This window comes from Rattus norvegicus, chromosome 5 (assembly GCF_036323735.1).
Source record: "Rattus norvegicus strain BN/NHsdMcwi chromosome 5, GRCr8, whole genome shotgun sequence".
Taxonomy (NCBI): Eukaryota; Metazoa; Chordata; class Mammalia; order Rodentia; family Muridae; genus Rattus; species Rattus norvegicus.
The window spans coordinates 110,679,496-110,691,581 of record NC_086023.1 but is presented as its reverse complement, the minus strand read 5'-3'; the positions used below and the strand labels follow the sequence as shown (position 1 = coordinate 110,691,581).

At 37.5% G+C, this 12,086-nt stretch overlaps 1 pseudogene; it reads left to right on the top strand.

Moving 5' to 3' along the window:
• The first annotated feature begins 280 nt into the window (after positions 1-280).
• Positions 281-10,299, top strand: Ktn1-ps1 (kinectin 1, pseudogene 1; annotated as a pseudogene).
• The last annotated feature ends 1,787 nt before the right edge of the window (positions 10,300-12,086 follow it).

The window sequence follows — 12,086 nt, the reverse complement described above, 5'->3', positions numbered from 1 at the left end:
TAATTATACAGTATGTTGTTTACTTCTGAAAGCTTGGATATGGTTGGTAATATTTACCCAATGAAGTACAATAGCCATGGCAGTTTACTTGTTGCAATAATAATGATTTAAATTTAAAATAAATCAGAGTGAATTGGATAATTTAAATCTATCTTAATTGAATCTTATTTCATAAACACGTATTTACAAAACTGCCAAATGGAGGCAAAAGTAATGCGTAAATTTAATGGAGCTTAGAGCTCGCTGGGTTAGGTAAGAAATAACGTGCAAATTAGACGGCATGACAAAGCCTCGAAGCTGTTTATCACTGTTGTGCACTCTTTCTTCAGAACTTGGTGAGGGATTCCCAGAGTCATCATCACAGCAGGTGGGAGGAAATGCTTATGTCTTTTTAAATTTTAATATCTTTTAATGTCACTCCTCCATTCCTTTCTGTGCTGGTGTTTCATCAACTTGACAGAAACTAACTATCGTCACCTAGAACATGGCACCCACAATGGAAGAATCTGCGTTAGATAGACCAGTGGGCTTATTTGTGTTTGCTTAATTGCTCACTAGTGCCACCTGTGGGTAGGGAGCACAGACTTTATAAGAAAAGTGGCTGAGCTAGCCGGAAGGACAGTCATGTAAAACAGTGTTCCTTCACAGTTCCCACTTTAGTTCCAGACTCCAGGTTCCTGCCTCAAACTCCTGCCCTGGCTTCCATGGCTGACAAACTCTAAGCTAAATAAAGCCTTCCCTCTCCCAAGTTGTTTCTGTCCGTGTTTTATCACGGCAACAGATAGGTGAAGGAGGACACCTTCTGTTGCGCAACGAGCATCAGCGATGGTTTTTTTACTTGGTGTGGTTGTAAGACATGGATTGGTGTCGTTTGTGCCTTTTACAGGTTCTGCATGCCGAGCTAGAGGTAGTGGCTAAGTGTAACGAAAGGAGGCACAGCAGTGAAAGCCTCAGAAGCAGTAGGAGAGGAGCAGAGGTGCGTGGTCCTGAAGCTACACTTGTGGTATAACGTGGGACAGACGAGGCCAACACCATGTCTGATGTCTGGTGTCTGTCTAACAGTGGATCTCAGGTTTTGCAATTTGCAGTTGACACCTACTGGGAAAGGGAAAATATTTTTTTTCAAATGATGTGTCACTGGGTATATCAACTACATTCCAAGGCAGTCCCCGTGGCTAGAAGTAAGTAGTTGACTAGCAAAATAGTCTATAGTCTATAGTCTATTTATTTATTTATTTATTTATTTATTTATTTATTTATTGGCTCACTTTTTGTTTTGGTAGAATTTTTTTTTTAATCTTACTGGATTTTCATTCTTTCTTTCCTTTCCTTTTTTGGCCGTTGAGGTTTTTTGTTTGTTTGTTTTATTTTATTTTATGAGAAAGATACATGAAGTTGTATGCCTAGGGCAATAGGGAGGATCTGGGAGGAGTTAGGAGAAGGAATAAAATATGCTGTATTCTGTAAAAATTCATTTTTAAGATCTATATTATTAAGCCTGGGCTCATATATGGGCTCTACCCCAATGCCACCTTCCTTGGTGATACTTATGACTTTTTTATAGTAATATTCTTATTTACTCTTTGAAAATTGATGAGACTTCATAGATGGGAGTGGGTCTCTGTCAGTCAGATCTGTGACTTTTTGTGTTACAATCTTTGACAGAATAATAAACATCTTGAATCAGGCAGTGAGATTCATTGCTGCCCCTCGAGCATTTAAAATTTGAAATGAGGATGTGACCATGGATCGTGGTCATTAATGCTGGGACACAGGGACCTTGCAGATGTTTCCCCCTCCCTTGACCATAATTGATGTGCTTTTTATTCACCATGTTTTTTGCCTACTATTAAATTTCTACCCTTCCCCTCCCTTTGATGTATGCATTTAAATATGCATTTATCTGTAGACAGTAACGTCTTAATTGCTATATAATAACTGCAATAACAATATTTATTGGGTTCTTAATATAGGTAAACATTGGCTTGTGTTACATATAACATCATATATTACATTCTATATTATATAATCTTATAAAGTACACATTATTATTGTTGCTATCGCTCAGCTACAGAGGTTAAGAAATTTAATTAAGACCAAACTTGCAATTAAGATGAAACAAAATTTAGCTTTTTTATAGTAATATTGATCATTCCAACTAGTATGTTCCTATAATTTGAGCTGCTCATGCCATCATATTTTCTGTATGCAAAATATGGGCATAAAAATGAGAAAAATATAAGGTTTTGTGTTTTGCTAGAAACTTGTGTGAGTATGGAGCTGAGGGAAATGGCACAGGTGTTTTGAATGCAAAATGCAAAATTATATCAGTTGCTGGGGAGAGAATCTTGACCATAAGGTTTGCAAGCCTGGGAATAAGTTACTGAAGGGATAGTAAAATTAAAAGCTCTAATAAAATATTAAATAACTATTCATATGGAGCCGTTTATATAGACTTTAATGTGAAGGCAGGGAATTGGATTGAATTCAGCCTTGAAAAAAGTTGTGGACTCTAACGTGTGTAAAAATTTTAGTAGCTCATAAAATGATTTTTTCTCCCTACAAGGAGATACACAGCTTGTAAAATTACAAATATCGAAATTATTATTTTTTTACTCCAAGCATCAGTGATCAGAAGTCATAGATGATTATAAAGACTGGAGGCAAGAAAATTTAGAATGTTATTGCAAATATGTGAACTGACAGAGAAGCATGTTGATTGTTATTTATGAATCATAGAATATGACCATTAACTGGAGATAAATTCTTTCTTTCAAATAATATACTATAGATTCTTAAATTCCAGAGAAGTAATGTTGATTTTGATTCAGTTATTTTATGTCTAAGATAGTCAACACCAGTTTATAAAAGATTTTGTTGTAGTTATTTTTAGGTAGATAGTTAACAGTGTAATTCCTTATGACATTTCAGATAACTTTACTATTATTTTTCCTTTTTCTGTATTTATTTTCCTCTACTTTCTCCAATATAAGCACCCCTCAATCTCATTTACTGTATCAGGTCTCTTGTACCCTGCTAGTCCTCTGTTGCGCCTCCCCGATCAGCATTAGCCCTTTTTACTTTGCTGGTTTGGGTGGTGACTCCCATTTGTGTACTCAATCTGAAGACTTGGAGCTAAGAACTACAGATAAGAGAGAACACGTGGAATCTGTTTCTCTGGGTCAACTTCATCCCCCTAAAATGATTTCTTCTAGTTCCATACAACTAACGGGAAATTTTCATGAATTTATTTTGATTTACAGCTGAGCAGCCTTCCATAATGTGCCACGGTCTTATGATCTTTTCATAAAATAAAGAGCATTAAGGTCGTTTCATTCCCTAGCTATTGATTGTCAATAGAGTCATGATGAACATGGCTGAGTAACTGTCTGTGGTATGATTCTGAGTCTTTGGATATACGTTGGAAGTGATATACCTGAGCCCATGTTAGATCTGTTTTTACTGGTCAATATTCTACCAGCTATATGATGCCGTGAACCACAACAAAGCCTAATGTGAAAAAATAACTCAAAGTTACAATACTGGCATATATAGCTAGGAAGTAGCCAGCAAGTCTCTATTTTAACTTAATGGACACTCGACAAGAGGGGAACTATGTCTGATCCTGGATTCCTAATCAATTATCTAGGCCTAGTGAGGTAATGGATCTTGGACAAGAATGATAACTACTACATTCGTAAAGCAGCACAACCCTTAACTACTTCTCAGTTATTTACTCTTATACCCACAGATAAATATATTCCTCCTCCCTCATTATGAAAACCTTTCCTTGGAATAGGTACAGACCATTAACAAATCATAGCAGGTCAAAATGCAGCATTATAGAGCCCAGTCCTGACTAATAGTTTTATAAAATCACTCCTGTACAGAAGGTTCAGGAACTGCTGACAAGTGGGAGGACGTCAGAGGAATAGGAGGACCCAGAGGAATAGGAAGCGTGCTTTGAAATTGTGCATACTAGAAATTTCAGAGAGGTTACAGGCATACATTTCCCTCTGTCATGACTGGCTAAACATAACCTAATCAAGAATGTTACCCATAGACATACTAACACGGAAGACAAACGCTCATGAAGCTTCACCTCAACCCTAGACTAAGAACTACAAACAACTAAGGAAACAGTCTTCCCTAAGGATTGGTTACCTAACACCAAATAGTTAGCACTGAGAACACGTATGTACAAATAACACTGCATGTACTGAGTGAGTGGGTTGTATTTATATAGTAGGAATATCTACTTATCTATCTATCTATCTATCTATCTATCTATCTATCTATCTATCTACCTATCTACCTACCTATCCATCTATCTATCCATCCATTCCTATATAGCTATATAGAGATATACCTCATCAATTAAAGAAAAAGAGGCCATAAATTTGAGGAATGTACAGTGGAGGATATATGGGAAGGGAGAATATAAATTGTATTATTATCTCAAAAGATTTGTGTGTGTGTGTGTGTGTGTGTGTGTGTGTGTGTGTGTGCAAAAAGAAAGATAATGATATTCCCAGGAAGAAACAGAAATTAACAAAAAATACGTAACTTATTTTCATATTCCAATGTTTGCTAAATTTGTAGAAGAAATTTTGTATCATTGAGATAGTGATACTGTAAGTAAAAATAAAATGGGACATTCAACGCTGTGTCAGGCATTTAAAGTGGAAATGGATATATGTATATGGATGGGGTTGTGCTCTGCTAATGTTACGGCATAGAACTTCTGTAGCTAACACATTGAAAACCCCAAATAAACGATAAATTCTCCTTCAATTTCAGTTTAAGTCTTTAATGAATTTCTAGAGAGCTGCACTGCTGCTCACATCCACTCCAGACATGAAATATTAACACAATTTCAAAGCCGTCTCAGCAAACATTTTGTATGTTTACATGATCATTTTCTCTTGCCCATTTAACCTAAACTTTATTTTATTTCAACCTAACCTCTATAAATTGAAGTTGAATATATATTTAAAAAGTGCCCAAACATAAGTATATAATTCAATGACTTCCACAGTAAGCCCTCTATGTTAACAGCATCCCACAAAACGGTGGACTTTTCTAGAGCCTCAGAAGTGTGTCCTGCTTCTCCTTTCCAATCAGCACAGGTTTTGAAAGCATGTTCTGGTTTCTAATTTCTTACAAGGATTTTGTGTGTTTTTTATGGTACTCTTAATGGGACAATTTAATTTTCCTTATCTTGTACATGGCTTATTTTATTCAGAATTGTGTTCTGAGATCAATCCACATTGCAGCAAGTACAACTGTCTCTTAGTCTACATAGCACTCTGTGAACACCGCGGCAATAGTCCTGATCCATTGCTATTGATTGGCACTATTTCCAGTTTGGGAATTTTATGGAAAATGCTGACATTAACAGTCTATGCTATTAATTATGGGAACTTAAATATGCATATCTGTAGTTTATATGCAAAGAAGGAAATATCAGAATACATTTTGCATATTTAGCAGAAATCATTTCAGGGTGGTGATTACAATTTACACTTCTTTGAAGCACAGGAAAGGGATAGAGGACCACAGACCGAACAGCCATTCAGTTTCCTTGTCATTCTGAGTATGTCATAGTGCTCATTGAACTACTAGATTATAGGAACCCGGCAGTGTTTGTTAATGTATATTTTTACCGTGTAAAATCATTATTACAATGTAAGTTTGAAACATTTTATTGCCATAGAAAAGCCCTGTTCCCACCAGCAGCTGTTCTCCATTTCTCTTTTAATTTAATCTTAACTTTTTGCGGAGAATTTCAGGCATAGACGTTATGTTTGCCTCCTTTGCATCCTCCCTCATTATTCATTTTGAAAAGAATATGTAACATACTTTTATTAATTAAATATCCCAATTTGCATTCTTTTTTCTATTTTTATTTTTTTAATAGAAATATATTATTTGCTATATAATATATCCTGAATACAGTTTCATCTCTACTATTCTTTCCAGTTCCCCACCCATCCAGATCCACTCCCTTCCCATCTCTTATTAGGAAAGAAAACAGGCTTCTAAGAGCTACTATCACAACATAACAAAATACAAAAATAAGTTAAAACAAAAAAAATCACATTGAAGTTGGACAAGCCAAGCAAACAGTAAGAAATGAGCCCAAGAAAAGGCACACGAATCAAAGACCCACTTAATCTCACACTCAGAAGTCCAATAAAAATATTAAATTAAAAATTGCAATATAAATGCAGAGAACTTGGTGCAGACCCAGACAGACCCTGTGTGTGCTATTTCAGTTTTTGTGAGTTTGTCTGAGTGTTGCTCTGTTGATTTAGAGGGGAATGTTCTCTTGCTGTCCTCCATGCCTGCTGGCCCTTGCATTGTCCTCTGTCTCTTGTTTGGGGTTCCCCGAGCACTGATGGAAACATCCCATTTAGAGCTATGTGTTCAAAGGTATCGGTCTCCATATACGTTCTGGATGTAGGTCTCTGTTTGTTCCCTTCTGTTGTAGGAGAAAGCTTCTCTTTTAATTGCTTAATGAGCCACTGATCTAGAAGTGTAGCAGAATATCTTTTATTAATACTTTTTTTTAAAGACCTGTAGTATTTGTTTTGAACTCTATGTCTCTGGGCTATCTCACAATTATTTTACGTATTAATGCCCATGAGGAGCTAGAAACCCTTGTAGAGTTTTCACAACAATCCTAGGTTAGAAGGGGTACAAGGGCAGCCAGCAGAACAAAACTCAACAACAGCATGAAATCTTTAGGACATGGAGACTTCAGGGCTCCACTTCTCAGAGACACAACCATCAGAGTTGTAATAACCAGCCCAGAGTTTCATATACCCTACGAGCTTTATGAAAACTCTCAGGGCTTTTCCACTCCTCACTGGGCTGATTTTTACTTATAATAACAGTGATTGATCTTTTTCAAGCATTGCTGCTAGAACAGATTAATGATTCCTCCAGCATCCTCAGAAAGTACTTAGAGATGTAGATTGTTAGGGATAGCCACCAATCTTGGGAATAATTTGGAGATATAGATTGTCAGTAAAGTTAGGTTAAAATGTTTTGGCTAGTAGCTTTGACGTAGAAATTACCCCCCCATCTTTATTAAATTAGGTATTTCTTATTTACATTTTAAATGTTATTCCCTTTCCTGGTTTCCAGGCCAACATCCCCCTAGCCCCTCCCCCTCCCCTTCTTTATGGGTGTCCCCCTCCCCATCCTTCCCCCATTACTGCCCTCCCCTCAATAATTGTGTTCACTGGGGGTTCAGTCTTGGCAGGACCAAGGGCTTCCCCTTTCCCTGGTGCTCTTACTAGGCTATTCATTGCTACCTATGAGGTTAGAGTCCGTATAGTCTTTGTGTAGTGGCTTAGTCCCTGGAAGCTCTGGTTGGTTGGCATTGTTGTTCATATGGGGTCTCACGCCCCTTCAGCTCTTTCAGTCCTTTCTCTGATTCCTTCAATGGGGTCCCGTTCTCAGTTCAGTGGTTTGCTGCTGGCATTCGCCTATGTATTTGCCGTATTCTGGCTGTGTCTCTCAGGAGAGATCTTGATGTAGAAAATCTTAGGGAACAATTTCAAGTTAGAAAGGCACACTTTTAATTAGTTGAGTTAGGGATTTTTTTAAGGTCAGGGAACAAGAACAATGGCCGCCCAGCTAGTACTAGCCAACTTGCCTTTCTTGCCAAAGCTAGGCTGATAATCAAAGTGGTGATTAATTTCTTGTACCCATTTTTGCCCTCAGCTTCCAGATATGACTTAATAAAAATTGATAATGAGTAGATATGCACCCTGAGGATTTAAAGTAGAAATGACTGATTGTTTTTTATATAAAAGTTTGTGTTGAGATTCTTCTAAAACTTTTATAATACGATTTTTTAAGATAAATAATAAAATAATTGATCTTTTCTTTTTAACTGCAAATTTCAGTCTGCCGGTGAGAGAAACTAGCTGAGAAAATTACTTTGCTTACTTACACTTTGTTAATCTATAACAAGTTGCTTAGTTACAAATGTATGTGGGTTCTTGAGAATAACTTTTTTATTCATAATACATAAAACATTTTATCATGTGAGGGTATTAGCAAGTATGCTTTTTCCTTATTTACTCATTATAAAATAAAAGAAAATTAAAAAAAATAAAATGTAGTCACATTGTGATTTTTGTACCTCTTAAAAGATTTTGCTGGAATATATAAACTGTGGGAAATAAAATAAAGTGTTTGGAGTTTTGCTCTATCCACCAAATGTGTGTGTGTGTGTGTGTGTGTGTGTGTGTGTGTATGTATATATGTGTATATGTGAAGTGTTTGGAGCTTATCAATACTTCATTCCAAGTGTGTATGTGTGTGTATGTGTGCCATCCCCAGAGAGTATATCACTGGTCCTGGGGACCTTCTCTCTGACCCTAGAGTATCAAATCATGTTCCCTCAGAGAAAAGTCTGTGATCAACTGCTATGCTTAGCCTCAGTTTACCCTGACTTTCAACAAAGCCTCAAATGCCCCTCAATTCTAGGTCTCCCTCTTCCTATTCCCTCCTCCTCCTATCCTGATATTCCTGTTCCAAGTTTCTTCTTTTTTTTCCACATGGAGAGGTCTTAATGAGAGAAGAGTAGAAGAGTGGAAAGGTGGCCAGCCATGGTTGTGGGAAGGGGGGATGGGAAGGGGAGGTAAGCATAAAGAGCAAGAGGGGTAAGACAGCGCAACCGCCTGTTCCAATTTTCTACACCCTAATCTACCCACATCTATTTCCCCTCCCTGGAAGATAGATGTGAGCCCCCCACCTCTGCCAGTCTTTCTCTATGCCTACCCTTTCTAAGTCTACAGACTGTGATTTGATTATCATTTATTTAATGATTAACATACAGATATAAGCAAATAAATATCATTTCTATCTTTCTGCATGTGGGTTACTTCACTCAGGATGACTTCTTTTTTAGTTCCATCCATCTGCTTACAGATTTCATGGTATCACTTTGTTAACGGCTGAGTAATACTCCATTGTGTACATGTGCTACGTTTTCTTTAGCCACTCTTCTGTGAGCTACATCTAGGTTGTTTCCAGTTTCTGGGTATTATGCATAGAGCATCAATGTGTATGATTAAGTAAGCATCTGAGTGATAAGGTGAAGTGTGCTTTAGGTAAATGCTGAAAAGTGGTATAGGAGAGGGAAGTGCACATAGGTGTGTTTGACACCACGACTTGAAGGACTTGAAAATGTATTGAAAGAAAAGGACAATGAAATTAAGAGAATGGAAGCTATATTAAAAGACACAAAGAGTGATCTTTCTAAGAAATCAGAGCTGTTAAAGGAGGTACAAGATGAAAATAAATTAAGTCCCAAGTTGAACAACTCAATCATCAGAACCTCGACAGGCGTCTTTTCCCTCTCAGGAAGAATTGCAAACAGTAATTTCAGAAAAAGAGAAAGAAATAACTGATCTCTGCAATGAGTTGGAGTCCCTGAAGAATGTTGTTGAACATGAGAAGAAGAAAAACAATGGCCTTCGGGAGAAAACCTGGGACGCAGTGGAAGCATTGGCATCACCTGAAACAGTGCTGCAGGGCAGAGTGAACAAAACTTCCAAGGAAAGACAAGTGGAAGCTATTGAGTTAGAGTCCAAAACCTTTTCAAGGGGGTTATTTCCAACAGTGTCTGTCCCTTCTAATTTGAATTACAGTGAATGGTTACGTGGCTTTGAAAGGAAGGCAAAATCATGCATAGCTGCGACTACGGACACTGAGGCGGTCGAGGTTTTGGAGCACAGATTGAAACATGCTAATGCAATGCACACGCTGCTACAGCTGGAATGTGAGAAATACAAATCCGTCCTTGCAGAAACAGAAGGGATTCTGTAAAAGTTTCAGCAAAGTGTGGGGCAAGAAGAAAGTAAATGGAAAATTAAAGCCGAAGAATCTCGAAGGACTATTAAGCAGCTGAGAAGAGAACGAGAACATTTGGAAATGGAGCTAGAGAAGGCGGAGGTGGAGCGATCGACTTACGTGATGGAAGTCAGAGAGCTTAAAACACAATTAAATGAAAGACGCTCAAAACTTCCAAAATGAGCAATCAGAGAGAAAGAAGGTAGCTGATGATTTGCATAAGGCTCAACAGTCACTGAACTCCATCCACTCAAAAATTTCACTAAAAGCTGCTGGAGACACTGTTGTTATTGAGAATAGTGATATTTCCCCAGAACTGAGGTCTCCTGAGAAAGAGACGATGCCTGTAAGTCTCACTCAGATGGTGGCACCATTCAGCAATTGCTTCAGGAAGTAATACATCAGCAACTCACAAAGGAGAAGTAATCCAGGTGTGGGAGTGGAGTAATTGGGAAATTATTCGTTAGAAGTTAACAGAAGGCGTTGTAGTCTATTTGCCAAATTAAAGCCTTATTTATGTTTTACCCTTTCAAAAGAAAAGTGGTATAGTAAGATTTTGAGGTAGATCCAGCCCCATTCTGTTCATGTTTGGTACACAGATGTTAAATGTCCCGTTGGTAGATTGTTCCTTTGATGAGTATGTAGTGTCCTTCCCTATCTCTTCTGATTAGGTTTAGTATGAAGTCTATTTGGGTAAATAGTAAAAGGGCTACATCAGCTTGGGTTGCAGGCCCATTTGCTTGGAATTTCTTTTTCTATGCTTTTACCCTGAAGTGATATTTATCCTTGATATTTAGTTATATGTCTTGGTTATAACCGAAGAATGGATCTTATTTTCATATCTGTTCTGTCATTCTGTTTCTTTTGTTGGGGATTGGAGACCATTGACACCGAGAGGTATCAGCAGTATTTAATTTTGTTGTTGTTGCTGGTGATGATGGTTGGGATGGTGGTGGTGTGGTGGTGCTGGTGGTGGTGGTGGTGGTGGTGGTGGTGGTGGTGGTGTGTGTGTGTGTGTGTGTGTGTGTGTGTGTTTCACCTTTATGATTTTCTAGTCTGAGATTATTTATTCCCTGTGTTTCTTTAGGTTGATCTTTTTCTTCTAGCACATTCTGTGGGGCTAGATTTGTAGAAAAATATTGCTTAATTTTGGTTTTATCATAGTATGTATAGTTTTTCATCTCTTATGATTGAGAAATTTGCTGAATCTAGTAGGTTGAATGAGCATCTGTGGTCTCTTAGAGTCTGCAGAACATTTGTCTAGGTCCTTCTGACTTTTAGAGTCTACACTGAAGACTCAGAGGTTATTTGATAGGTCAAGCTTTATATATGCACCTTGCTTCTTCCCCTTGAAGCTCTTAATAGTCTTTATTTTTTCTGTATCTTTAATATTTTGATGATTATGTGCTGAGTGGATTTTCTTTTCTGGTCCTGTTTGATGTTTGGCATGCTTCTTGTAAATTAATAGGTATCTCCCCCTTCAGGTTGTGGAAATTTTCTTCTGTGATTTTGTTGTGAATATTTTCTGTGCCTTTGACCTCGGTTTCTTATGCTTCTTCTATACCTATTATTCTTAAATTTCATCTTTTCCTAGTGTTCTGGACTTCCTGTATGTTTTGTTCCATGAAGTGTTTTGATTGTTTCATCAATGCTTCAAGGTCTCTTTACTAACTCTGCATTCATTCTGGGCCACTTGCCTCTGAGCTTCCTGTAAAAGTTCCTCTTTTTTTTCATTTTTAAATTTTCTTTTTCTTTTCTTTTCTTTCTCTTCTTTTCTTTTTCTATTTCCACTTCCAGGTCTTGACATTTTCCCCCCTTCTACTGTTTGTGTTTTCCTTGACTTCTCTAAGGGATTTATTTATTCCCTCTTTAAGGACCTCTATCATCCTGTATCACACTCACATAGACTATTCTCAGATTTTCTTTTCTTGCACCTCAGTTATGTAGGAATATTCAGGGCCTCCTGTGACAAGGTTGCTGGGCTCTAGTAGACATATTGTCCTGGGTATTGTTGTTTGTATTTTTACACTGGCATCTAAGTATGTGGGATTGGGAAGATTATAGTCCTAGGTTTTGGTTTTTTGCTTCTTGATTTCTATTTCTTTTTTGGGTTTCAGGAGAGTTTGGTGGCTGTGTGTTGCCTGGTGGAGTCTTTCTGTGAATCTGAGAGTGTACTGTGAGTTCCAGGTAGAGGATGTTTCTGGAAATTTGGA